Here is a 27370-nt window from a genome sequence, read left to right as displayed (position 1 = left end):
ACCAATTGTGTTTTGGGTTCAATAAAATAATTTTCCCGGAATTTTACCCCTCCCTTAGACCCCTCCCCCAGGACGGGGTGAGTCAAATATTCAGATATTAGCCATTTTGACTCAATGAGAAATTTCTTAGAGGAAACACTGATTACAATTAATCCCCATTGTTTAAAAAAATCTGAGCCTTCACCTTTATCCAAAGCTCCTTTAATTTGTCTCCCAGTCTTTGCAGTGTTTTTTTACATTTGTGGTTAGGCTCTGCAGAGGCTGTTAGTGGAATTAAAGCAGGACTAGGAGTTGTTATTAGCTGTTGAACTGTAAGCATGAGAGCCCTATAGCCAATCAACCCTTGCCGATTCTTAGAAGTCTTCGAGCCTGAGGTATGAAGGCAGCCAGCCAAAATTTTGGGAAGGAGTGTTTGTGAAGTTATGTCTGCTCAGGAAAAAGGGAGAAAGTTTAATAGGGTAGGTCAGTGGTATTGTTTGAGAGAGTGGGTAAAATAGGATTTAAAGGGGAAAATAGGAATTATAACTAGTGGTGTGGCCAGGATTCTGCTAACGAAGGGGGGGGGGGGGTTATCGCCGTTTTGAGCTAGGGATATAAATTTGAGAAAATTTTGAATAATTAAGAGTCCTTAGGGAAGCCTCGCAAATCTATCCGCCGGTTCCGGGCCGGCGGAAATCCCGCACCCCTTGCTCATTATGCATGTGCATATTGGTCCCATGGTTGAATGCACACAAGCTGGTTGCCAACCGGAGTAATGAGCACAGCGTCCTGACAACACAAGGCTGGTTATTGTTCACAAACAACGAGCAAACTTGGCCAAGTGACCGGATTAACTTTGGCGGTTTTGACAGTCAATAGAGCGGTAGTTTATGTTGCAAAGTGACTTACACACTAAAAACCGCCACTGCCAAATGTCCAAGATTCAGTACTTTATATAATACTTGCAAATCTTCCACGTTATCAAACCTCACAAATAAAATTTCTTGGTCTCTTATGAACGATTGTGACAATCCGCTACTCGAGAGTTCGATAAAAACAGCCTTTACCTGGGCCTATATATTATCAGCCTTGTTCAACGAGTGATACGAAACTATGAATTAAAAACTGAATCAGCCATTGCATTTAATATGCCCCCCAAGAACTTCAGAAACCCATATTTACATACCAAAAGTTGAGCAAAACAATAGTTAAGCTATGCCACATATGTATGCTAAAGAAAGACCATCAACCATAACGTTGACCTCTGAAGCTAACTGCGACACAATTTCGGCGAATAAACATGGTTAGGCTTGATTTTCTCATTGACTTAGTGTTTTAGGCTGCCATGTGGTTAGAGATACTGTATAAGTGACTATTCGGTGAAAATTTTAATGCAAGCTTATTTGCGATACAGTTTCACTTTATTTTTCCACATCGTATTGCATTGTTTGAGGCAAAGAACCTTCAAGCTGCTGTATAGCTCAGCCCCGGTATGATAATGACATGTGTACTCAAACTTTTCCAGAAACGTAATGGTAATACACCCACCCCACCCTTCCGAAAAACATGACCATTAACTCTACACCCCCAATGCAGTGATACATGATATTGAAAAGAGATGTCTACAATCTAGCTGGCTAGAAAAAAAGTACAGCTTCGCTTGAGTGCGAAAAATGCCCTACAGTCAACCAATTTTTTTTTCACCTAGCTAGGGAGTTTAGGTCCTGTTCTATACAACTTAGTAGGACTAAAGCCTTCCGGTATGTTAGGCTCTGGTTCACGCTAATGTGCACATGTGCAAGAAGTGAGATTGTTATTTCAGTTTTTTAGATCTTAAATATTCAGGAAACTTGTCCTTGCAAAAAGGCAACGAAAGTTTATGTTCCTACTTGGCCGACTGGGAAAATAAGAAAGTTAGCATTTTAGATTCCTGCAGTGTAAATTCACATTTCCTTGCTTATTTTTCACAGAAGATTTGCTGTTTTTTAAGTGTGTTCGCAAACACACTAAAAACAACTGCCGATTTCCCATCGGTGTTTTCGCACAGCGAACACACCAGCCCCTGTTGCGCACGAGCATAATGGCGTGGGGTCCAGCGGCCCACCTTAGGGCCGAGGTGGGGTCAAGGGGTGGAACCCCTTATGTGGGGTCCAGGAGGCAAAGGCCGCAGGAAAATTTTAGTATTTTTGCATGTCTGGCGATAACAAATTCGCAATTGAGGATTCAAAGTACTGACAACTATTTTAATTTAAATTGTCACAAAACTGTCGAAAATTTTAAAATGACAAGCTAGAGTAGCTATATTATGTGATAAAATGAAGAGATTTAATCTGTCTTACAATCTTTAAAAAGTTTAAATTACAAAACTGTCGATTTTATGAAACAAACTACGTTCGGCAAAGCCCTGTTTCTAGACTGCCTAACAATGAACAGCGTGCACTATACGTACATCAGTTTACAACTGCAGTGTTTAACCCTACTTGTATATCACAGTAGGCTTCATGTGCTTTGAATTTTCCCAGGTACCGTGGCAAACAACCCCCTGTTTAACACCTGTTTGTGAAAATTTTTAGCACGTTTTTAAAAATCATTTCATGGAGTAAACTATTTTGGCTCCACTCTAGAATTAATTAGGTCAGTCAGTAAAGGATCGGTATGGTTATGCGAAATATTATCTTAGAAGTTCATGAAAAGTAGGTAAATATCCCCGTAACATCAAAACACACCTCAAGCCAACCGACTCCTCCGCATGAACAAAAAAAACTATTCCCCATGATACACGAGGCACAGTCTAGACCATACAGACATAGCACGATATCAAGGCCCCAATAGCTACAGTATGGCCATCTTTATGAAAGTAAACCTTATAAAACTATTTTTTTGGGCCACTTGGCATGATTAACTAAGTGCTAAATATTGTTTCCATGTCCTTGTAGAAAACGTAAACTTCGCAAAATACAATTAGTTGTGTTTTCATTGTTTCGTGAGATCCGTAACCGACGAAGTGGTTAGGATAGTTACTGTACACTAAACTATGGTAGGGTATTAATTTTTCCTTTTTTTGTGTGGATATTCTAGAAAATAATTTCTTTGTGGTCTTTTGGTTTATTCATAAATGGGTGTACTAGAGCCTTGTTTACATGACATTAGTTGCATTAGCACGATATGCCAGTTTCGCGTGAATTTTACCAAAGTATTTTGCTCGATCTGTCGTAAAATTTAATAGGTGTCCAAACTATACTGTTCGTACACAATTGGTAATTTCTCTACTGATTTTCAGAGATTTTTTCTCTATATTGTCAATGTTGTAAAGGATGGGTTTTTTACGAAGTTCAAAAGACAGTAAATGAAGTTGATAAACTTTATTTCTTTTTTCAACTTTCTTAACCATGGATTGCTAGAAAAACATTTACACATAAAACGAAGAAAGGATAATCGTATTTTTTTTCCACATTTATTTCAAATTTCTTTCACAAGAAATTATCGTCATTTGTTCAATCCCCAATAAATATCGTCTTGAAGAAAAATTATCGTGATAATAATAATTTTCGATGTATCGCCTAACCCTAGTTTGAATACCTTTGGACTTAGCTATGATGGTTTGTTCAACTCACTATTGTGTTGAAATTGGCTTAGTAAAAACTTGACCGCGGCTGTGAATGTAACTGTATAGCGTGGAGGGTGGTTTGGAGAGTGTGCACTCAGGTGTGACTCATTATCTGCTTGGGGCTGTGCTCATTATAGCCGCGGAAAAATCCACCGGCCCAGACATGGCGGTTAGATTTGCGAGGCTTCCCTTAGATGCAAGCTGGTACTATGTATTTTTTTCAATTTTTGAGTAAACTTATAACAACCAAATTACCAGAGCTAATTGAATTACCATTTGGGATGAAATTACTGAAGATTGTTGGATCACTTTATCATTTTGAAGGTCAATTTGAGATTATCAAGGACATTAATGTAAGGAATAATACCCCCGCTCATTGAATCCTGTAGTTCTGCCCACCCCCAATGCTAATTGTGCAATGTCGCCACTCTGTACATTGTAACATCTCTATACCATATAAGCCCATAATGCATAAAAGATGTGCCTAACAGTACCCAGTGCTACATGGCAGTCATGCCTAACATTGCCTGAATGACAATGCCCTGCCTAACCATGCCCTCCACTGCCTGGAAGTCCTGCCTAACAGCACAGTTCCCAGTCGCAAGTTCGATTCCACAGTGATGACATCTATATCCAGTCTCCCTAACTGGTATAAAAGGCCTTGGGTGGCTCTATATGATGACCTTTACTGTTGAAAAGGGCCAGATAATACTTGTTATAAACCTAACCCAGAACTGCCTGAGAACCATGCATGTATAGAGCATGTATAGAGCATGTTTTGGCCAGGGACGCAAAATCTTCAAATTGCTTGCGTCCGGGGGGACGCAAACTTTTTTTTTTGAGAAACAAACCCCAAGTATACACACTCACAACTAGGTCAACGGAAAACATAACAAAACTGTCAAAACACATTTTGGAATGAACATTATTTCTTTCAAAAGACCACAACTTCTTCTTACAAGAAGCAAAATTTCTCCTACTCCAACAGATCATAGAATTTGTTTGAAAATAAATATATCATAACAATCAACCGCAAGGTACAGGGTTAACAACACCCCGTTACGGAGATATTCATGCTAAAAAAAGACAATGATGCTTTTCCAAAATTCCCGTGATTTGATTGGTTATAAGTCCCCATCCATTGTCTGTGAAAATTCTTGCACCTGTAGTGCTCAGTGAACTTGGAGTATGTTGTTTAACAACAATTACTTGCAACTTACTTTCCCCTGTGTAGAGATAGTGAAGTTTTTTGCGGTATAGGCTATCATGTGTGTGCACTCCAATATCATAACGTTAGGCCTTGTCACATACAGTACGTATACATTTTGACAACGAAGAGGCTTCGTAATATTTGAATCATTGTTTTGATCAGAAAATGTTAATGAATGGAGACAATATATGAATTTTGTGGGAAGCTACCATCTCTGATCCTGATCAGGATATTTCAGCTCACAGTATGTTTCTTCTCTCTGTATTAATAGTTGCTAATGTAAAATGTGCATTCCTACCATCAGTAGTTTCTGTTGCAAACAAATTTCGCGGTCCAATTAACCACGTGCTTCAGTAAATGTTATTTTGGCGCAACATTCGTGTGTAAACTACTGTACTTTAGAACATTGAACTGATTTTTTTTAAATCTACGTTGGGTAAAAAACTATTTACATAGACCTACTATAATTTTCGTATAGATTATTGCTTGCAAAGAGCCAGGATAAATGTTGGATCAGATTTTAAGGATTTGTGCATGTGTAGTTGAAAATGAAGCTCGAACAGGCATGTACATACAGTAGTAGTACAGTGAACTGGAATTTAGCGAGAGATATGCACACTGTAGGTACTGGGATTTTTGAAGAGTTGTTTGATGGAATCGCTGCAAGGTCAAAGCACGGATCTACTACGGAGTTGGCGAGTAGGGAAGTAGAAGGGCGGATGAAGGAGGGGGACTGGGGGTAAAAATGGGTTGAAACAGCAGGGTGGTCGAAAGGAGGGGCGCCCCCGGCCGCCCCTGAAAAATAGCTAAGTTAAGGCACTGAGCATTTCTACCCTATATTGTGTATAACATTCACAAAGTATAGGCTGTGATACTACACTAGTAGTAGTAACAGTAGGTCATACAATAAACGTAATTGATTTTCGATTGGGACGCAAGCTTTTTTTACGGGACGCAAACTTTTTGGGGGCTTGCGTCCCTGGGACGCAAACTTTTTTTCACTAATAACATTACTGCTAAGAGTCCTGCTTACCAGTGTCCATTAACTGCCTGCAAATAACTTTATATTTGGTATTAACTCTAACACACGTAACTAGGCGAGACTAGAGGTTTAAAAACCGCCTTGTTTATGGAGGGGAACAGAGGGGGGGGGCTCAAAATTGTCTTTGGACCTAAAATGTTTGGCCTCATGGGCCCAAAATTGGTGGAATCTGAAAAATGGCCGGAAATTTGGTGGGCCATAAAGTTTTGTGGGCCCTACATTTTTAAGCTCGAAAAGGTATGAGCTTCTGCACCATTGGTGCCCTAGTTAAGTTTATGGTATATAAAAAAAGGTCTTCAATGCAACCTCTTGGGAAAAACTGTTTCCGTTTGTACATTCTGTTTATTCGCCCGTAACGAGCACTGAGTTACGGCCAAGTCACGCAGTTACATAAAAAGCCTAGCCTTCTACGTGTAAAATAGCGTTATGTGCAGCGCATCCGAATATGGAAGTGATTCCAGCATAACTCTCGTCGCGTAGCGCTAGTTTCCGTTAAGAAAGGAGTCTGGGGCCTTGGCCTTAATTATATTTAGCTGCTCAATATGTCATGCGCTTGTTGCTTAGTATATGTGCCCTGAACGTAATTTTATCAAACAGAGGGCCAGCATAAATTTTGTCTGGGTGTTTTATACCGATAACTTTTGGAAATCCATTTATAGCATCCTAATTGACTAGCACATAAAACTTTTCGCCAGAGAATTTTTTGTTTATGTATCTTTTTAATAATAATAATAAATGAGACTTATATAGCGCCAAATCAGTAAACAAAAGTTACTGCTCAAAGCGCTTTACAAAGAAAGTAAATTAATTTACAAAAGAACAAGTGAAAAAATGGGTCTTAAGTAGACTTTTGAAAGTAGAAAGTTTATAGCATGTTTGAATGTGATCTGGTAACTTGTTCCAGAGATAAGACCCAGAGTATTGGAAGCTTCTGTAACCATAGTTCTTCAATCGTGGTTTTGGAACAGTTAAATACAGTTTGTTGGAGGAACGAAGTGTGCGAGTTGGAGTATATGGCAAGAGAAGTTGTGACAGGTACACAGGCCGTTCAAGATGATGAGCACAGAAGGTGAGAAGAAGTATTTTAAACAACATTCTGTTACGTTTGAGGTGATACCATCATAAATTCAACACAACTTTATTTTTTTTCATCTTTATCGACCAGACTATAAGGACTTCGCAGAAAACAGACCAACTGACACCCATGGTTAATATATTGAACACAATCTTTTTTACAGAACATTTCTTAAGACAAACAGCAAGAAAATATAAAGAAATTATTGCCTTAGAACACAACATGTATTGGTCAATAAACTACAAAAGAGCAAGTCTTCGTCCATCTGTCGTTGATTGTCAGTATGTCGAATTGTTACAAAGAAGAGAGTGGTTTGATGCACAGGCCAGGGAGACCAGAATAATATAAGGTATAAAAACCTTCTCAATCATTTCTATTTGCTTTTGTTTCTTTGATTAACTTGTTAATAACTTCATATAATTAACATTATTACTAAAATTGCACTGCCGACGCTGCTAATGCTTGCTCTCCGCTTCTATGGGATCAGAAAACAGTTGTTAATGTTACTACTACTATCTATTATGCAGGCCCAAGTTACGCATTAGCCGCGATATTGCACAATTTGATCGCATTTGGAATATATGATTAGTAAAGAGTCATTTGCGATTAATATTTTTTAGTTTACTCGTCTATAATCCATAAACATCTCATGAAATTCCTTGTCAGCCTTTCCTTCTATGAAATAAACGAATGAATAAATAATAATTTCTTCCACATGGTAGCCTAACACCACACTAAGTCAATGAGAAATCTAGCTAAGCCGAACCATCCGTTTATTTATTGAAATTGTGACGTAGATATTAGATATCCATGGAATACTTTCATTATTGCCGTTACGTTTGACCACATGGTTGCCTAACAACACACTAAGTCAATGGGGTAATCTAACCTAGCCATCTTTTTATTAGCTGAAATTGTGACGCAGTTATAAGATATCCATGGAATACTTTCATTATTGCTATGATCACCACATGGTAGCCTAACGCCACACTAAGTCAGCAGATATAAGATATACATGGAATACTTTCATTATTGCCGTTACGTTTGACCACATGGTTGCCTAACAACACACTAAGTCAATGGGGTAATCTAACCTAGCCATCTTTTGATTAGCTGAAATTGTGACGCAGTTATAAAATATCCATGGAATACTTTCGTTATTGCTATTATCACCACATGGTAGCCTTACGCCATACTAAGTCAATAGGAAATCTGCCTAACCATCCGTTTTCAATTTTATTCTTTTAATTCAAACCTTGCGTAGGATTCTGGTAATACATTAGGAACCAGGTAGTATCCGCCCGACTGGATATCTTCGTTATTGCTGTTATCTTCGACCTTATGGTAGCCTAACACCACCCTAAGTCAATGCGAAATCTGCCTAACCATTGGTTTGCAATTGTTTTTTTTTTAAATCACACTTTGCGTAGGATTCGGATAATAAATTAGGAACCGGGTAGTATCGCGTCGAGCAGGTACCTTCGTTATTGCTGTTATCTTCAACCACACGATAGCCTAACACCACACTAAGTCAATGGGAAATCTGCCTAACCGTCGGTTTGCCAATTTTTTTTTTTTTAAATCACACTTTGCGTGTGATTCGGGTAATAAATTAGGAACCGGGTACAGTATCGCATCGGGCGTGTACCTGGATAACCCGTGCAAACACTATTTAATACCGTAACTAATTATTATTGTGGAAGCATAACTTAATAAATGTAGATGATTTTAACACTAACCTTTCTCCTTATGTGTTTACACCCAAAGTGATCAACCAAATAAACGAAACGAAACAATCAAAGAATTTGTGTTTGATCATCTGCCAAGTTTGTCACAGTCTGCTGCGATCCTCTTCAGAAAACTGACAAGTGATATTTAATGGAAACATAACACGCTGCATCAGTTAGTTGGTTGCTTAGAATGTATAGTTTTTAAAGGTATGCTGTATTGGCCCCAAATATGCCAGAAATTCCAATATGGTCACCTTTGGTCAAAAATCTTAAACTGTTTTTATCACCTCAGAGGATATTTACCCAACTGGGACATTCAGTCATCTTGTGTGTTCATTTAGAATGTCTGAGAACAATTTGGAGAGTAAAGACATTGAGGGAAATACCTTTGAAAACTTCTAGCAAGTATAGCATGCTATAATTTGGGGCCTATATACAGGGTATTCAGTTGAGGGGCCCTTTAGTTGAAAGAGTTCACTGTGAAGAAAATGAGTGTGCGGTATTGTAGACATTTACTTTGCAGATAGGTTTCAATAATCAACGATTCACATGTCATGATATCGCTTCTAAGAAGCAAGTATAGTAGAGCAGTCAAAGCTAAGACCGCAGTTTGCTAAATTTCTTTTCGTCATAAACACTGTTTCCACTATTATTCACGTGTAATGAGCCACATGTACTTAAGTCTCCTGCTAAATATGATTAAATATTCATTAATTATTACACGAAGTAGGTACAGCTGGAACTTGGAAGTTTCGTCGTGAACACCACACACACGCGGTACGAGTGTTAACAGTATATATGGGTATATGTACTGTAGGCAACGTTGTCGAACTCCTTCAGCTACTATACTCTGTTTGTTGGCGAATCGATTTAAGAGTTTAATCAGAGTTTAACTCCCTGATTTAATTAGGATTTCAGTTTGTTTATCAGGGTATAAAATATCAAATGGCATGTGAAATAACATAAATGTTTATTTCTCTATCCGAACAAAATAAACTTGCATTGCAGGACCGGGTTTCACTCTGCTGAACACAACTGGCATAGGCTAGGCCTACTCATTCACTCCACGATAAGCCGTTCCATTCAGTGCAGGCTGTCCATTGTGCCAGCAGACAAAGCTCTGTCTACTGACTACCTAATTAATCTTTGGGACTTTTCGGTCAAAGCCTAGTGATGTCATTCAGAATATTCATAGCCTCCGTGGAAATTCGGCTCTTTGCGGCACACTGCAACGGCAAGTTTTGAAAAGGCCCCTAAATAACTGCCAGTTCTCATCATAAATACCCTTTTAATCTGATATTGCATAGGATATGATAACATGCAGCACCTGCTCCACTTCGAACATATATTATTTACTTTGTTCTAAAAGACCAATTACATATCAAAGGTATATGATCACATTTCTTTCATTATTAAATGTAGGGCAATCCAGAGGAGCATACTATTATGGATTTTGCTAACATAATCAAAGAGAAAATTGGTGAGGTAAATAATGTTACATTGTTTAAAATAAAATATATTTAATAGCTTTGTTTTACATACATGGGCTCGGCATACAGCTCTCTAAGAGAGAGGGATTTTTTTGTACATATAAACTGTCCAAATTGTGAGAAGTTTGGGTTTTAACCACTTTTCAAGTTTATCTTTCAATATTTGAATTCTGATGTAAGCTTTAGTAAGTTGTCAACCTGTGCTCAGTAACAACTTAAAAAGTAACAGAAGAACTATTGTAGCTGCCTGTCATTTCTGGCAGTATATATTTTTTGGTGGTAAGGTAGCCAGAATTTTACATCTTGGTATTCCCTGAGATGTCCAATTCCACTTACCATTTTGGCTCTCTATCTTTGTGGAGTGCTTGATATTCCTGCAAATAGCTTTTTGATTTTTAAAGGAGTTTATTCAACAACCATATAGTCATTCCCTTCACCAACCTACCCAGTATTATCAAAGTAGTATTGCAAATGATCAAACTAAGACACCATCATACATTTTTTCACCAAGTGAATTTGGTTCACATCTCAACCACTCAGACACTGTTCACATTACTATAATAAACTCATAAAAATAGGAATTTTTAAGTTTCCTTCATTACTTGAGTTGATGAATGATTTTTGCTTTGGATTTTAATATTGAATCGCATGGAGAAATCTGCCACGCTGTGTCTAATTAATATTCAACAATGATGGAAATTTTAATTCAAGTAAAATGTTTGCACTTGCAGGGGGAGACAGCAAAATAACTAACATCGAAGCAGCAGAGGATGATCCCAAGAGAAGAAAACCAGATATAGCAAAGGCTAAGAAGCACCTTAAGTGGGAACCAATTGTGAGTACAAACAATCCTTCATGTTTATTGTATGTGTGTAAATATGTGACAACCTGGTGCATAGACATAATAACTTAGGAACTGAAGGTTACATTAACTTCAGACTTGGTACATAGATTCCTCATTCTAATTTATTGGCTGTCTGTGTTGAGTAACCCCAATGATCAAGGAGGTCACAGACAGAAAAATATGAACAGTTTTATAGGAGCTTACCCAACACCTACACCAGTGGTAAATCTGATAGATTTATTTCGCTCCTCGCTTACTGTCTCCTCACAGCCTTAGCTCTTGCATGATACCGTGCCCAGCATTCTAGGCATGGTACCTTTTAAATAATGAACTGGTAATCTTTTAACAGGGTTCATCAGCTCTGTCTGGACCCCTCCTGCGCGTCCTTCTCATCTTACCACCCAAAGTATTTTGGCGTACGTCTGATTGTGTATCATTTCAGTTCTACTGAACTGGATTTTTCATGCCCCTTTTTGGTTTTTTGGAATAAGTCTGAAGTTGTTGGTTCCAGCCTGAGAAATATCCTTTTCATTTGGGAAGGTTTTCGGGACATCCCTCTCCTCGCTTTGTTTAGCATTTTCGGGGGAAAAAGTAGCAGTTCCTCAAACTACTCACACTAGTTTTCCTGTCTGTTTTACTAGTCATATTATTGTCATATTCGACTTGTATTTTCACATTCTCTTTGTTAAGTTTTCTTTCAAAGACTATTAACTGTTTATAGTTGGCTTTCTTTCATTTTCCCATTCATTGGCCTATTTCTTATGTATTCTTGTTAGGGTATCGGTTACTACTCTCCTTGTAAGCCACTTGCTTCTAGCTTACAGAAGCATATTGCTACTTCCATACTTGCTAGGCTGTTTTTAGCTCATACCAGCATGCTGGTGTGAGCTATTGTTACAGTGCGGCGTCTATCACTCTATCATTCTATCACTCTATCACTCTATCCGTCAACAATTGGTAAAACCGCTCCCACTCGCACAGTGTTTGATGGAATTTCATGAAACTTGGACACAAGGACCATTAGGTATAGGTCCATCAGAGATGATCCAAAATTTGGGGTCAAAGGTCACCTGTGGGCCGTAATGGGCCATTTTGTGGAAATACGCAAAATGCTTCTTCTCCTACAGATTCCATGGTACAATGTTGAGGGTTTGTCACGATAGTACTATGGTAGTTTTACCTTCAGGGTGTTCATGAATTTGAGATCAAAGATCAACTAGGGGTTTTTTGTGGCCCGGGCCACGGCCCTATATTTTCAAATTGCTCCTGTTCGTACAGTGTATGGCCAATTATAATGAAACTTGGTCACAATGTTCCTCGGGATGAGAGTTACGAGGGGTGTTCGGAAAATTGAGGTCAAAGGTCATTTAGGGGGTCATCGGGGGTCATTCTTTGTAATATTTTCAAATATCTCAATCTCCTCAAGATTTTGATGGATCATATTCAAAGTTGAACTGATGATTGTTGGATTGTGTATGAATAAGGTGATGCCTAAAAATTTTTGGTCAAAAGTTAATTAATTACAATTAATCCCCATTGTTTAAAAAAATCTGAGCCTTCACTTTTTGCCAAAGCTCCTTTAATTTGTCTCCCAGTGTCTGCAGTGTTTGTTTACATTTGTGGTTAAGCTCTGCAGAGGCTGTTAGTGGAATTAAAGCAGGACTGGGAGTTGTTATCAACTGTTGAACTGTAAGCATGAGAGCCCTATAGCCAATCAGCACTTGCCGATTCTTAGAAGTCTTTGAGCCTGAGGTATGTAGGCAGCTTGTGAAGTTATGCCTTGTAGGGAGTGCTTGTTATGTCTGCTAAGGTAGAGGGGAGAAAGTTTAATAGGGTAGGTCAGTGGTATTGTTTGAGAGAGTGGGTAAAATAGGATTTAAAGGGGAAAATAGGAATTATAGCCAGTGGTATGGCCAGGATTCTGCTAATGGAGGGGGGGGGGTATCCCTCACAGGCCCAAAATTGGTTTTGTGGGCCCTACATTTTTAAGCTCGAAAAGGTATGAGCTTCTGCACCATTGGTGCTCTAGTTGTAAGCTTATCATTCTTTCCACCTTTGTTACTCCATTTGCTATTCATATTTGCCTTAATTCAGAGATGTCTTCAAGGAGCCAACTTAAGTGTGTGAACTGTTCGTTGCTTTGTCCTGGAAGATTTTGGGACGAGCATGATCTTTGCCAAATCGTTGAACGTGCACTAGCATAGATCCTTGTCTAGTTTGTATTCAATTTTCTCCCATCACATTGGCAAGAGATTAACTCATGGTTAAAAGAGTGGAGGAATAAGTTGCAGAAGCAAGCTCAGCTACTGAAACCAAATGGCTCTTCAGAAAAGGGGGAAGTAGAGATGGGGGGGAGTAAGAGAGGAGGTAGCAGGAGTAGAGCAGAGGAGACCAGTGGGGAAGGAGAAAGTGTCAGAGGTCCCTGAGAAGCAGGAGGAATTGGTTCCCTTGCTTGGACGTGTCGTCCAAATCCTTAGATGAGGATATCAGAGGGTGAAGAGAAGAAACAGTCTCACCTAGATATAGGCAAGACCTAGTTGACAGGCCTCTTGGAACCTCTTCTGGAAAAGGGAGCAAGAGACAAGCTCCTTGAAAGGGAACAGAAATATGGCCTGGCACGCCCACGTCCACCATGGCAGTGGAGCCAGAGATGGCAGAGGGCCTGCGAGAGGAGGATGTCCTAGACTGTAGAGCATCAGTAGAAAACTCAGGTCTAGTAGACATGTTCTTGGTTTCAGTGAGTGTTAGAGGAGTATTCTTCAAGAGTCGTGGAAGAGGAGGACACCTCGGCAGGGGGAACGACGGTACCCCCGGAGTTAGTGCTCAGTGAGAGTGGCCAAAATTGGACTGGGGTTTCAGGAGCCACAATAGGCATGACGTTTACATTGGTCCTTATTCTGATTGCAGAAATCCTCATGAGATACCATCAACAATTGCCTGTCTTCAGAAACAGTGCGGGCAGCTCCTTCTACTGTTAGGTCCGTTGATATAAGGGGTCCGTTGAAATGATTAACTTATGATCAATTTTCCAGGGTGTCAACGAGATCAATAACAATGCAGAAAGGAGAAGGTGGCCTGATCCACCAGATGGACAAGGATGATAGCACTTCTGTTTTTGGGGGGGGGGGGATGACCTGTTTGCAGGTAAAATCTCTGCCTATGCGGGTCCCAAGCCCGGGTGCAAAAGGAGGAGGGTTGGGCGTAGGGCTAGCAACCCCACCCTGTAAAAAAACCACCTTCTACAGAAACCTTTAACAGAGCAAATTTATTAAATCTTGGGGACACGGTGGCAGCTCTCGCTGAGAGAGAAGACATGACGCATCTGAGCCAAAGCCGAGAGGACGCTCCTATTCGGAATAGGTCACTAGTGGACCCAAAAGAGAAGATGAGAATTGGAAACTGGAATGTCAGAACATTATATCAGAGTGGCAATATAGCCCAAGTAGCGAAAGAGATGAATTTGAAGCAGATTCAAATTTTAGGAATCAGTGAGAGTCATTGGACTGGACAAGGAAAGTTGCAACTTGCAAGTGGCGAAACAGTGCTGTATTCAGGAAGCGATGATGACATTCATAGGGAGGGTGTGGCAATTATGTTGTCAAAAGAAGCAGCTAGAGCTTTAATCGACTGGACACCTGTGTGCAATTGAATCATCAAAGCCAGATTTTTCTCCAAACACATCAAGATGTCTATGCTCCACGTCTATGCACCCACTGAAACTGCAGATGATGTAACAAAAGACGAATTCTATACAACATTTCAGGGTGTGTTGGATCAAATACACAAACATGACATGCTGGTTGTTACAGGCGATATGAATGCAAAAGTTGGAGACTAGACTAACCAATACGATAGGGTAATGGGTAGCCATGGATTGGGCACAAGAAATGATAACGGAGAACGTCTATGCAGCTTGTGGGATTCCAACAAACTTGTGATCACAGGAACACTATTTCCCCATAAGAGAATTCACAAGGCCATGTTGGTGTCACCAGATGAGAGAACATTTAATCAGATTGACCATGTGTTGATTAACAGGAGATTTAGAAGCTCAGTTCTAGACACTAGAGTATTGAGGTCAGCTGTTGTTGGAAGCGACCACTATCTACTGTGTACCACAATTAAGTTAAAGCTTAAAAAGGTAGTGAAGAGAACAGAAAATGTGCGTGCTAGATATGATAGTGACAGACTGTGAAATCATGCAGTGAGGGCAGAGTTCATTACAACCGTGAGAAACATGTACCAGGTACTGGAAGATGAAGTAGAAGGATGCGAAAATATTGAAAATGATCTGGACACAATTGAGAAAGCATGCAAACAAATGGAAAGAGTGTACACGGAGGCAGCTGAGCAGGTTCTAGGCAAAAAGAGGAAGAGGAAGAAACCATGGATACGTGAAGAGACTTGGGAAATGATTGCACAAAGAACTGATTTAAATAGCAAAATTCTCGGTACTAGATCAGAGAGAATAAAGAGAAGTTTAAAAGATGACTATAAAGAGAAAGACAGAGAAGTGAAGAGGTTTATTGGAGCCGACAAGAGGCATTGGGTTGAAAGTATTGCAAAAGAAGCTGAAACCGCTGCATCCAGTCAGAATATGCAAGCATTATACAGACTTACAAAGACCCTTTGTAATGAAAAGCCAAGAGAGTGTGTTTCCATTATGAATAAAGACAGACACCTAGTCAGCAGTATGGATGAAGTAATGGAAAGATGGACAGAGAGTACTTCACTGATATTTTAAATAGACCGGAACCAATGAATCCACTAACTGTAGATGATGAGGACAATTATCCAATAGAGGAAATTGATATTGAGGAACCAAGCCTATATGAAATACATAATGCATTACAGCACCTAAACCAGAATGCAAATTGCATTGAGGTTTCGATGACTTCAATACACTAGACTTCTGCTTGCTAGTATAACCAGAACTAGCTGTTACAATAACACTATGGCATGCTAACACAGGTCAGTCTACTGTACGTGGTTATACACACCTCCATCAAAAGCAATAGGGTTCTTGTACTCAATGTTATGAATCCACACACCAAGTATTACAAAACCAAACCAAATCTCTCTAATAACTTCGCACATTAGGGTTGCAGAGGAATCCACTTATGGACAAGTTAGATTGGAATATGCCCACGAAACTTCAAAGAATCAACTTGAAAGAAGCTAATACAGGTCACTGGAGGTCAACCTGAGGTCAAAGGTCACCCAAATGCAGTTCGACTATTGTATTACAGTAGCGTAACTCTCAACCCTGTCAGTGGTAGTTTCACAAGTTATCGGGAAAAAACACATTTTGACCCATAAATTACCTTTGGTGACCTTGGATCACATCACAGTTATTTTGGAAAATGTGTCCCTACTTCATCACAACTTGTCCTAATATACCAGCCATGTCAGACTTTGTGACTAGAAGTTGTTGCAAAAATTAGCATAAGTTGGGAGTTTTTGGCACTTAATCAACCTTGAATGACCTAATGGTTTTGATCAAAAATGTTCCTCTTGATGATGTGCACTCCTGTCCTAAAATCCCAACCTTGCTGGACATTTGGTTCTCACGTTCTACTGCAAAAATACTAGTTTTTGACCCCTAATTGACCTTTGTTGACCTTGGATCATATTACCGTTATGTTTAGAAACGATCCTTTACCCCATTCACAACTAGTCCCAAAATATCAACCATGTCGGACCCTGTCAGTGGTAGTTTCACAAGTTATTGAGGGGAAAAAACACATTTTGACCCATAAATGACCTTTGGTAACCTTGGATCACATGACGGTTATTTTTGAAAATGTGTCCCTACTCCATTCACATCTTGTCCTTATATACCAGCCATGTCAGACTACGTGACTAGAAGTTGTTGCAAAAATTAGCATAAGCTGGCAGTTTTTTGCACATAATCAACCTGGAATGACCTTGGATGACATGATGGTTTTATCAAAAATGTTCCTCTTGATAAGGTGTACTCTGTTCTAAAATTTGTTTGGCCTACACGCTGATTCCAAAAAGCAACATGACAAGTCTGTGCGACCATCCTTACTGTACTTATTAAAAAACAAAAACATTGACCTCTGATAACTTCGCACACGAAGGTCGCACAGGGGTCAACTATGGACCATTTTGATCGGAAGGTACCTTTGAGATCCGATTATGGCCACGAAAATTCAAATAACCCAAAAAACTGATAAACGTCACCAGAGGTCAACCAGAGGTCAAAGGTCACCTAGATGCGGGTCGACTCCCTGATTACAATAGCGTAACTCCCAACCTTCACGGACATTTGGTTCTCAAGTTATTGCAAAAATACCAGTTTTTGACACCTGATTGACCTTTGTTGACCTTGGATCACATGACCGTTATGTTTTGAAATGATCCCTTACCCCATTCACAACTGGTCCCAAAATATCATCCATGTCGGATCATGTCAATGGGAGTTATTGCTTGTTTTAATATTTTGGTTTTTGGCCTCTAACTGACCTTTGGTGACCTTCACAGGCAACACAAAAAATAGGGCACATCTGCTCAATGTGGTACTCATATACACCAAATATTAGATTGGTCCAAGCTTCCCTACTTGAGATACCGTGTTTACAAGCCAGGCGTCACACACACACACACACACACACACACTCTCCACCTGCATGAATGCATAGGTTACGATTTCATGGAAACCAAAAATGGCAAAGCCCCAGAGATATGATCACAGCCGAACTTTTGAAAGCAGATAAAGAGTTTACTGCAACTAAAATCAAGCAACTACTTGACAAGATTTGGAGAGCCAGAAAAAATCCCAACAAACTGGAAGAGAGGGCTCATCATTAAATTACCAAAGAAAGGAAACCTGAAAGAGTGCAAAAATTGGCGTGGTATAACACTGCTCTCTGTCACAAGTAAAATTCTTAGTAAAATTGTGATAGGTAGAATTAGGAACGGTATTGACCACAAACTGAGAAAGGAACAGGCAGGATTTAGAAAGGGCAGAGGGACAACTGAACAGATTTTTATACTCCGGAATATTATTGAGCAATCTAACGAATGGCAGGCAGCACTGTATCTAAACTTCATTGACTTTCAAAAGCAAGGGCGTAGGAACCGGGGGGCTGGGGGGGTGCCAGCCCCCCAGTGAAAAATGTGGAGGGGCGGAAGTAGCATTCCGCCCCCCGGTTCGCAAGTCAGAAAACCCCTTTTTCATTTCCAAATGAGAAAAAAAATCTCATTTGGAGCACCAAATTGCATCTAAGGCCGGGTGAAAATACAAAATTAAGTTTACAAAATGGAGTGGATGTTAAAGTGCGCTATATTGCACCAAATTGCATCTGAGGCCACCTGGAAATGCAAAAAATTCCAAAGGGGAGGGGGACACTGTTCAAAAGGCTTTTGACTCTATACACCGCGAGAGCCTCTGGATAATTTTGAGAAAATATGGAATACCAGCAAAGACTATCACAATGGTGAAAGCCTTTTATGAGGACTTCCAATGTGCAGTAGTGGACATCGGTGAGAAATCAGAGTGGTTTGACATAAAGACTGGAGTCAAACAAGGGTGCAATATGTCAGGCTTCTTATTCCTTACAGTGATGGACTGCGTGATGAGAAAAGCAACTGTGAACGGTGAAAATGGAATCAGATGGAAATTTACTAATAAACTGGATGACATTGATTTTGCAGATGACATTGCCCTCATGTCATCAACCAAGCAACAGATGCAAATAAAAACAAATTTGCTAGCTGATGAGGCAAGCAGAGTGGGTCTTGACATTAATAAACAGAAGACCAAAGTGATGCGGATAAACACTAGAAACCAAGAACCTTATTTGATTGGTCAGGAAGAGTTACAAGAGGTGGACAGATTTGTATACTTGGGTGCGACAATGACAAAAGATGGTGGCGGAATGGGAGACATTGCCAACAGAACTTGGAAAGCCAGGGGTGCACTAATACGTCTACAAAAGATTTGGGTCTCCAAAAGCATCTGTAGAAGAAAAAACCAAGGCTATAAAAAAAACTGGTACTACCGGTCCTACTATATGGATGCAAGACCTGGAAAATGAATAAGGAGGATGAAAAGAAAAGCGATTTATTTCATAACAAATGCCTCAGGAGAGTGCTAGGGATAAGATGGCAAGAACGGGTCAGCACAAAGGAACTGCTAAAGCGAGCAAAAATGGGACCACTAAGCATCGAAATTAAGAAAAGAAGATGGAAATTCATTGGGCATATATTGCGACAAAACCCTAACAACGACAGCAACATCAGCATGACTTGGGCACCAGAGGGCAGGAGAAAGAGAGGCCGACCAAATACAACATGGCGTAGGACAGTAGATAAAGAGAGAGAGAGGGCTGGTTGGCGATCCTGGAATGAGGCCAGAAATGCAGCTGCCGACCGAGATAAATGGAGATGCTCTGTTGAGGCCTTATTTGCCGCTAGGCAAGAAGAAGACAGATGATGATGAGGTTAGATTACCCCCATTGACTCAGTGTGGTGTTAGGCAACCATGTGGTCAAACGTAACAACAACAATGAAAGTATTTCATGGATATCTTATAACTGCGTCACAATTTTAGCGAATAAACTGATGGTTAGGCTTAGCTAGATTTCTCATTGACTTAGTGTGGTGTTAGGCTACCATGTGGAAGAAATTGAAAGAATTCTCACAATTATTATTTATTCATTCTTTTATTTCATAGAAGTGAAGGCTGACAAGGAATTTCACGAGAGGTTAATGAATTATAGATGGGATAACTAAAAAATATAAATCGCAAGTTGCTTTCTACTTAGACGTTTATTCCAAATGCGATCAAATTGCGTGAATCGCGCAATCTCACAGATAATGCATAATAGATAGTAGTAGTAACAACTGCTTAAGGGCTAAATTTGATATTTATATGGTCTGATCCAATAGAGGTGGAGAGCAAGCATAAGCAGCGGCAGCAGTGCGATGTTAGTAGTGATGTTAATTATATGAAGTTTATAACAAGTTAATGAGAGAAACAAAACCAAATAGAAATTATTCAGGAAGGTTTTATACCTTATCTAACATGTTTGTATTTGAACATGGAAACATTGTCAGTGGAGAATGTAATTCATTTATTATAGCTTACAATATGTAATTTCTTGAAAATCGTGATACACAAGGGTAAACAATTTTTTTTCTGGGTACCTGGATACCCGATGGGTAACGGCTCTCAGGTACCCGGTTCCCGATTTTTGGACCCATGTAAACACTACTATCACTAAAGGATCTTCTACAGCAATGACTAGACTGGACAGTGGGCGCTCCTCCAGTAGGCAGATAAAGGCGGTGGTATTTGAAGCAATGAATCATAGTAAAGTGGGTCTTTCATCCAAGAGCAATCAATTTCCCATCTGAATGAATTTCTAAATTGAAAAGATTCCAAATTTCACTTAAAATGTTGAATTGGAAGCCACCTGATGTGTAAGTTGTAGCCCATAGCCCTTGTGGTTTCCTCCAACATTTGCCATGGCTTAAGTGTCATAAAATAACTGCTGATTATAATTATTATGATTGTTCTCCGCCTGGCCCTAGGGATGCTCACCTAACTTAGGCAAAACTGGAGGTTGGGGGTTGGAAATATTATGGGTACCCACCTGACGAGATACTACCAGGTTCCTCATTTATTACCCCAATCCTACGCAAAGTGTGATTTGTTTTTTTTTGGCACCGATGGTTAGGCAAGATTTTCCAATTGACTTAGTGTGGGGTTAGGCTACCATGTGGTCGAAGATAACAGTAAAATGAATGTATTTCATGGATATCTCATAACTGCGTCACAATTTCAGCGAGTAAACAGATTGTTAGGCTAGATTTCCCCTTTGGCTTAGTGTGGTGTTAGGCTACCATGTGGAAGAAATTGAAAGAATTCTCATGATTATTATTTTTTCATTTGTATGAAGTTTTTAACAAGTTAATGAAAGACACAAAAGCAAATAGAAAATATTGAGGAAGGTTTTATACGTTATCTTACACCTATTTGAACATGGAAACATTGTCAGTGGAGAATATAAATCATTAAGTATAGCATCCAATATGTAATTTCTTGAAAGGGGCGAAACACGAGGGTAAACAATTTTCTTCGGGTTCCTAGATACCCGACCGGTAACGGCTCTCGGATACCCGGTTCCCAATATTTGGACCCGTGTAAAAACTAGAAAAATGGTCTTTTGCCTAGCAGTGTGCACTTATTGGCACAGTGACATCATCAAAGGTATAAGGTAAGATAGAGTTACGTCCGGTCTGCTTTTCGGAGAAGAGTTACACCAACATTCTTGGTTCCCGTCCAAAAGTTACCATTGAAGGGGGAAATTCATTACTACAAAATAGGCAGTGGTAGCCTGAGGTATTGGGAGAGTTGGGAGCACTCTTCCGGTCCTCATTTCTCCTAACCAAAAAGAGGGACAGGTCATGGCGTCTTTTTCTAAATTTGAAACCCCTCAACAATAACGGTGTCAAGCCAGAGCATTTTCGCATGGAACACTAACTCGCTTTATTCCATTGCTGATAAAAGGCATATATATATGGCGAGCATCGACCTCCAAGACACTTACTAACACATACCACTGCACCAGAAACATCTATGCTACCTGGCCTTCCGATACAAAGGAAGAGATTTTCAGTTCAGGGAACTGCTGTTAGGCTTGTCGACGTCACCTCATGTATTTGCCAGATGTGCAGGAGCAGGGGTTTCCTTTCTCACAAAAGTGGGTGACACCGATGATTGGCTGATTGTTGGGAAACCAAAGCAATATACAAGGGACAACGTCCACAAACCTTGCAGGTCTTACTTGATCAAGGTTGGCTGGTGAACGAGGCAAAGCCAAATCTAGTCCCAACACAAAGTATCCAGTTTCTGGGAGCTAACTTAGATTTCTGCCGTGCCACGGTTGATTACTGGCAGTCCCTTCAATAGAAGACCAAATTTTGTCACAACAAGAATCGTCAGCAGTAGATTGGCTCCCTGGGGCTCATGCATGGTGGACCGCTCCAACTTCATCTGCAATGGTTCAATGGCCCAAAAAATCTGGACAAGCAGGCATGAATTCCTCAAGTAGAAGAACAATGGAACTAACAGGTTCCCTTCAAGTTAGATCTACCAATGACATCCACTACAGGTGCCTCACCGACAGGGTGGGGAGCTCATTGGCAAGAGAAGGAGCAGATCAATCTGTTAGACCGACATTGGAGGCCTCTCTAGCACAGGTGAGGATCTCAAAGGTGACAGTCTACACCAGCAACATCATGGTGGTGGTCTATATCAATCTGCAACTGGGGGCACACTCCAAAAAGTTGTGCCAGCTGACATGGGAACTACTGATGCAGTGCAAGGAGTAGAAGGTAATCCTAGGTTTCACACAGCAGGGAAAGAGAAAGTAGAAGCAGATTATCTGTTGAAGGGGAACTTAGATCCCCTGTCCCCAAGGATATGTGACACAGTATTCAAGATTCTGGGAAGAGCACTAATAGATCCACAATAGTATGCCACATAATAGTATGCCACCTCCCAGAACACCAGGCTGTATTGTTTTGCACAATACAGTTCCACCCAAGGGCTGACCATACAGATGCTCTATTGTTTTCTTGGGATTATCTGGAAGCATTCACAATCCCACCGTAATTCTGATGGTTACTTACCACCTGTTATCACAGAAGAGAGGAATGCTCATACATATACCCAGATATCGAATAGTTGCCTGGAAGTTGTCAGGGCTTCCTTCAGACAGACAGGATTTCTGCAGGCAGTTGCCTCCAATGCAGCCAACTGGAGGTATTTTTTCATCCCAGGAATCAACACTATGTCTTCTGTCGCCAAAGATAAATTATGATGACCAGTCTGGGCATTGAAATGGTACCTGAAGGAACCGAGAAACTTTATGACAACCACAAACATGTTTATTTCAGCACAGGGGCCATTTTGCTTCAGCCTGGAGAACACTGACAAGATTTGTCACATGATACTTATCAGATACTTTACAGGCCGAGTCAGCTGAGTCTAACGCGGTGATGCGAAATCCCAGCTCCTACCCTTGGGCATCCCACCCATCTTCTTGCAGTTGAGGTTGTGACAAGAAGTGTAAGCGAGGAGCAAAGAAAATATTCCAAAACTCACTGGTTTGGATATGTACGACTGACAAACTTACCTGTCTCCGTTCCCACCTCCCTGCCCTGTGAGGGTTAGGGAGACAGCGGGACGGAGGGGTGGTCACCCTAGAGAACATTTAAAGCTCCCTGGAGAGTTTAGCTCAAGTTAATAGAGTTCAGGGCCATCATCAGTCTGAACCCAGATGGTGAACAGAGTTACTATTGGTGATTTCAATGTTTGGAACCAACTTTTAACTTGAAAAGTGTAGTAATTAGGTTAAAAAAACAAAATGTTGAGGGAGCATACAGCACTCGGTCAGGGTGACATACAATTTGCTCGCTTATTTTGCAGATTGTGCCATGTTATATCAATATTGCATATAGCTGTGTTTATAGTTTTATATTGCTGTATATTAAAAGTTGTATATTGTACGTTGTACATGAATTTCTCTTGGTTGGAATGTGAGAGCCAAGGGACTGAGGGTAGCCATTCTTATGAGTGTAGTCGAGACTACCCATGGTGTGTGATAGGGAATCACTTTGGGAAGAAGAAGTGGTCTAATGAGAAGGAAATCCATTGAATGGAGATGTCCGGACATAGTGTAAAAAGGTTACCAGTTCATTTGAGGCACGGTAGAATAAGGTGCTGTGGTTAAGAGGAGACAGGTAAGCCCACCACTTGTAAATATTTAAGCCAGCAAGTTTGGAATTTACAAGCAACTTGCCCCGGAATGGATGTTTAAGCCTTTAAAAAAATGCAAAATGCATCATTTGAAAAGTAAAGCACTGATCAACTTGGTGCATGGTATGTAGATCCACCACAGCAGGTTCAACAACCGTATTGCTTTTTGTCTAAAAAACTTCTTGTAAACATGCTAAGTTAAAGATAGGATAAATTTGATCAATATGTTTGCCCACTTGAGTATATGGAAGGCTGCGGGCTGCCTTTCATGGTGATAGAAAGCATGATAGATTGTACAGTACAAGTCACTTCAAAACTTTAAGTGATATTTTCTCAACATAGACATTCCATTTGTCTTTGCATATAGCTGAAAAGCACTGTTCATGATAGCTGACATCAAATCACCTATAGTGACCTCCAAATGTTTTGACATTCGCATAGCCAGCTGCAAAACATTGCCTTGGAACCATAACAAAATTATGTGCCACAATTTCTCTGCCGCACTCTCAGGCCAATATTTCAAGACCTGTGGAAGCAAGGGTTGAAATAAGGATTTGTGGACCAGGAGCCACTTTCTAAAAAAGTGGCTCCTGGTTCGCGGCAATTTCAGTAGGACCAGGAGCTATTTTCTCACTACCAGGAGCTAAAAAGGAGAAACAAAATTCAAGTGTTTTTAAAAGGGAAAACAAAAAAACAAGTTTATTGTAACACTGAAGCTCCTTTTGAACCCTGTACTCTATGCTATGCATGTGATAAATGATGTAAAACCACCATGTCTCGACTCTGAAACAAGCAACATCAATCAGGCGTGTAACACATTACAGAACAGTGAGAGGGCTGTACTCCCGGCTGTACTGGGCTTTGGTCGAGCGCTTGAAGTTGACGGGGCGGGGCGCTTAGATGTCGAAGCGAAGTAACGATGAATCCCAGTTTTCTCCGCCATTTTGCGATTGTATCCAAGCTAGTGACTTTCCACATTGCCTACTCACAGCATGGTTATCGCAAATCGCTCGAGTCGAGTTGAATCAGCGTTAATCATAGTGTCAATGAGAAAACCCCATTGACTTATACTGTGTGCGGTAATAATCGCGACGTAAGATGAGCGACTTGGCTCGCTGTGCAAAATACGTACATGCAGGCCGGCATGTACGTACGTATCAGTACGGGGCCCCGGTGTTGTGCGATATATAAAGTGCACCAGTGCTATTGTGCATGCACTCGATCGATCAGTGATTTATTAAATCGCTAGCAGTTACTATATAGCACTAGCATGCAATGTAGTTTCAGGCTTCTGTGCAGCGCATGATAAGGCTGATATTTACAGGAGTATGCGGGCGCTTTTTTGCCGACAAAGTAGCGCCCGTGCGTATTGTATTTTCATGTCAGGGGCGCTATTTTAGTGCTTGCGGGTGCGAATAGCGCCTGGGCGCCCGCTTATTTCAACCCTTGTGTGGAAGTGACTGCATTGACTGCACTCTTATTTTGTTATTTTGCATACTGGAAACCAAATGGTTTATGATTAGTTGAGATTAAGAAGAGAAGAAACTCCTAACATTTTATACATGTGTTAACACTTTCTAACACTGTACTTATATTGTTGTTTTCACAGGTGCCACTCTCCGGACGGTTTAGAAAAAACTATAGATTATTTCAGAGAGGAAGTTAAATTGTTACAAAATAAAAGATGAAGTTATTTTCTGCCTTGCTAATGGTAAAACCAGAGGACTTGTCAAGACACCAACGGATGCTAATTTGGTAACACATGTTGGATCCAAAGTTGACTAGATAGATGACTAGAACCATGGTGGAGGGTTGTGTCTTCCATAATTATGGCAAACAACTAATAGTTACTTTGTCATATATATCAATATTTCTAAAAAATATATCTGTAGAATCACATTTTAGTGACCAAACATAACATAAAACAATTACTGTGCATATTAATGTAACAGATATGTTTACCAAGCTGTCAAATTAGTAAATTAGTGAAGAGGACTTCCAGTTCAGTCTAAGTTTATGAGTGGAAGGAATGCCAGTCTCCTTTCACTTTAGATATGACTTTGCTGCCATTTATAAGTCCATGAATTAGTAGGGATTTAGCCTGATAACAATGAAGGTATAGGTGAGTTTCTTACTTAACTATCACTATACTTTGTGTATTTACAGGATCATCCATTAACCTTTTTAAATACTTCTCATATGTCATATGTGTCAGGGTTGGGTTTTGACCGGTCAAAACAGGTCCAAAGCGGTTTAAACCTGGTTTAAATCGGTCAAAACTAGGTTTAAACCGGTCAAAACTCAAACATAATTTAGAAGCTCCTGACAGATGGTCTTGGGTAGTGTGAAGTATAATGCATACCATTGGAGTGTTCATAATATCTTTTCTAAGGTATTCTCCCATTTGGTTGATTCTCTTCCCAAGAATCAGTATGAAATTATGTACAAAATTGTGAAGCTGATGAAGATGTCACATGTATGTTCTGACTAGGCTATGCCTCAACTCAAGTCTTGCTACAAAGCTTATCAACATGGGCATCCCACATGGGTTTATTCACTGGATTGTCAAGTATCTCACAAATCGCACCCAATTTGTCAAACTCGGTCCCACCTGTCGATCTAACATTATTACCTCCAACACCGGAGCGCCGCAAGGCACAGTTCTAGCTCCGTTTCTTTTCACCTTGTACACGTCTGACTGCAGATCCCAGGAGAGGATATGTCCCATCATCAAGTTTGCCGATGACACAGCCATGGCTGGACTCATTCGTGGTAATGATGATGGGGCATATCTCTGCCAGCTGCAGTCATTCGTTGACTATTGTGACAGTAACTTCTTGCAATTGAATATTTCTAAAACGAAGGAAATGATCATCGACTTCCGCCGTAATGCTGTTGAACCTCCTCCAGTCATGATCAAGGGTAAAGAAGTTGAAAGGGTTCACTCCTACAAGTATCTGGGTATTCACCTCAACAATAGCTTAACATGGGATGGTCACGTGGATGCCCTGGTAAAGAAGTTAAATACCAGGTTATATTGTCTCAGAAAATTGTATAAATTCAATGTACGTACCGATATAATGCAAATGTTTTATAATTCTATTATTTGCGGAGTTTGTAGATACTGTCTTATATGTTGGGGTGGGAATGTCACTAAAGTCGAGAAGGACCGTATCGATCACATAATTAGAAAAGCTGGGGGAGTCATTGGAGGTCAACAGCATACAGTCGCCGCAGTGTACCAGTCACTGCTTCAAACAAAGCTAGATTCAGTTTGGAATGACTGTTGCCACCCCCTTCACTGTTATCTTAATGACAATGTAATTAATAGTGGCAGACTGAGACAGCCGTACATGAGAACTAATCGCTATGGGAACTCGTTCACTCCCCGTGCAATCAAACTTTTCAATGTCAACTTTACGTCGCTAGGCTGTTGCAATAATCTTTTATCTTGTCCTTGTCTTACTGTTTATCATTCTTATTCTTTAATCTCCATCTGTATATATCCTGTTTTATTTTCCTTTGCTCATATATTTTTGTAGTTTTGAACTTTTATGTGCGAGACACTAATTTCCTTATTTGGAGCAATAAAGGTTTACT

The 27370-nt window shown here is 40.1% G+C and overlaps 1 protein-coding gene across 2 annotated transcripts in view; it reads left to right on the top strand.

The window, feature by feature from the left end:
* LOC139980540 (UDP-glucuronic acid decarboxylase 1-like) overlaps positions 1-10968 on the top strand; it is a 94246-nt gene extending 83278 nt beyond the window's left edge. Inside the window, exons 9-11 of one of the 2 annotated variants that reach the window (XM_071992255.1) lie at positions 7077-7262; positions 10066-10128; positions 10865-10968. The gene's annotated coding sequence lies outside the window, so the exon portion shown is untranslated. The remainder of the gene's footprint in view (positions 1-7076; positions 7263-10065; positions 10129-10864) is intronic. The other variant, XM_071992256.1, reaches the window with a different exon arrangement.
* The last annotated feature ends 16402 nt before the right edge of the window (positions 10969-27370 follow it).

The sequence above is a fragment of the Apostichopus japonicus genome, chromosome 15 (genome assembly GCF_037975245.1).
Source record: "Apostichopus japonicus isolate 1M-3 chromosome 15, ASM3797524v1, whole genome shotgun sequence".
In the NCBI taxonomy this organism is placed as follows: domain Eukaryota; kingdom Metazoa; phylum Echinodermata; class Holothuroidea; order Aspidochirotida; family Stichopodidae; genus Apostichopus; species Apostichopus japonicus.
Note: the sequence above shows the minus strand (reverse complement) of the source record. Positions and strands in the feature narration are given on the sequence as shown.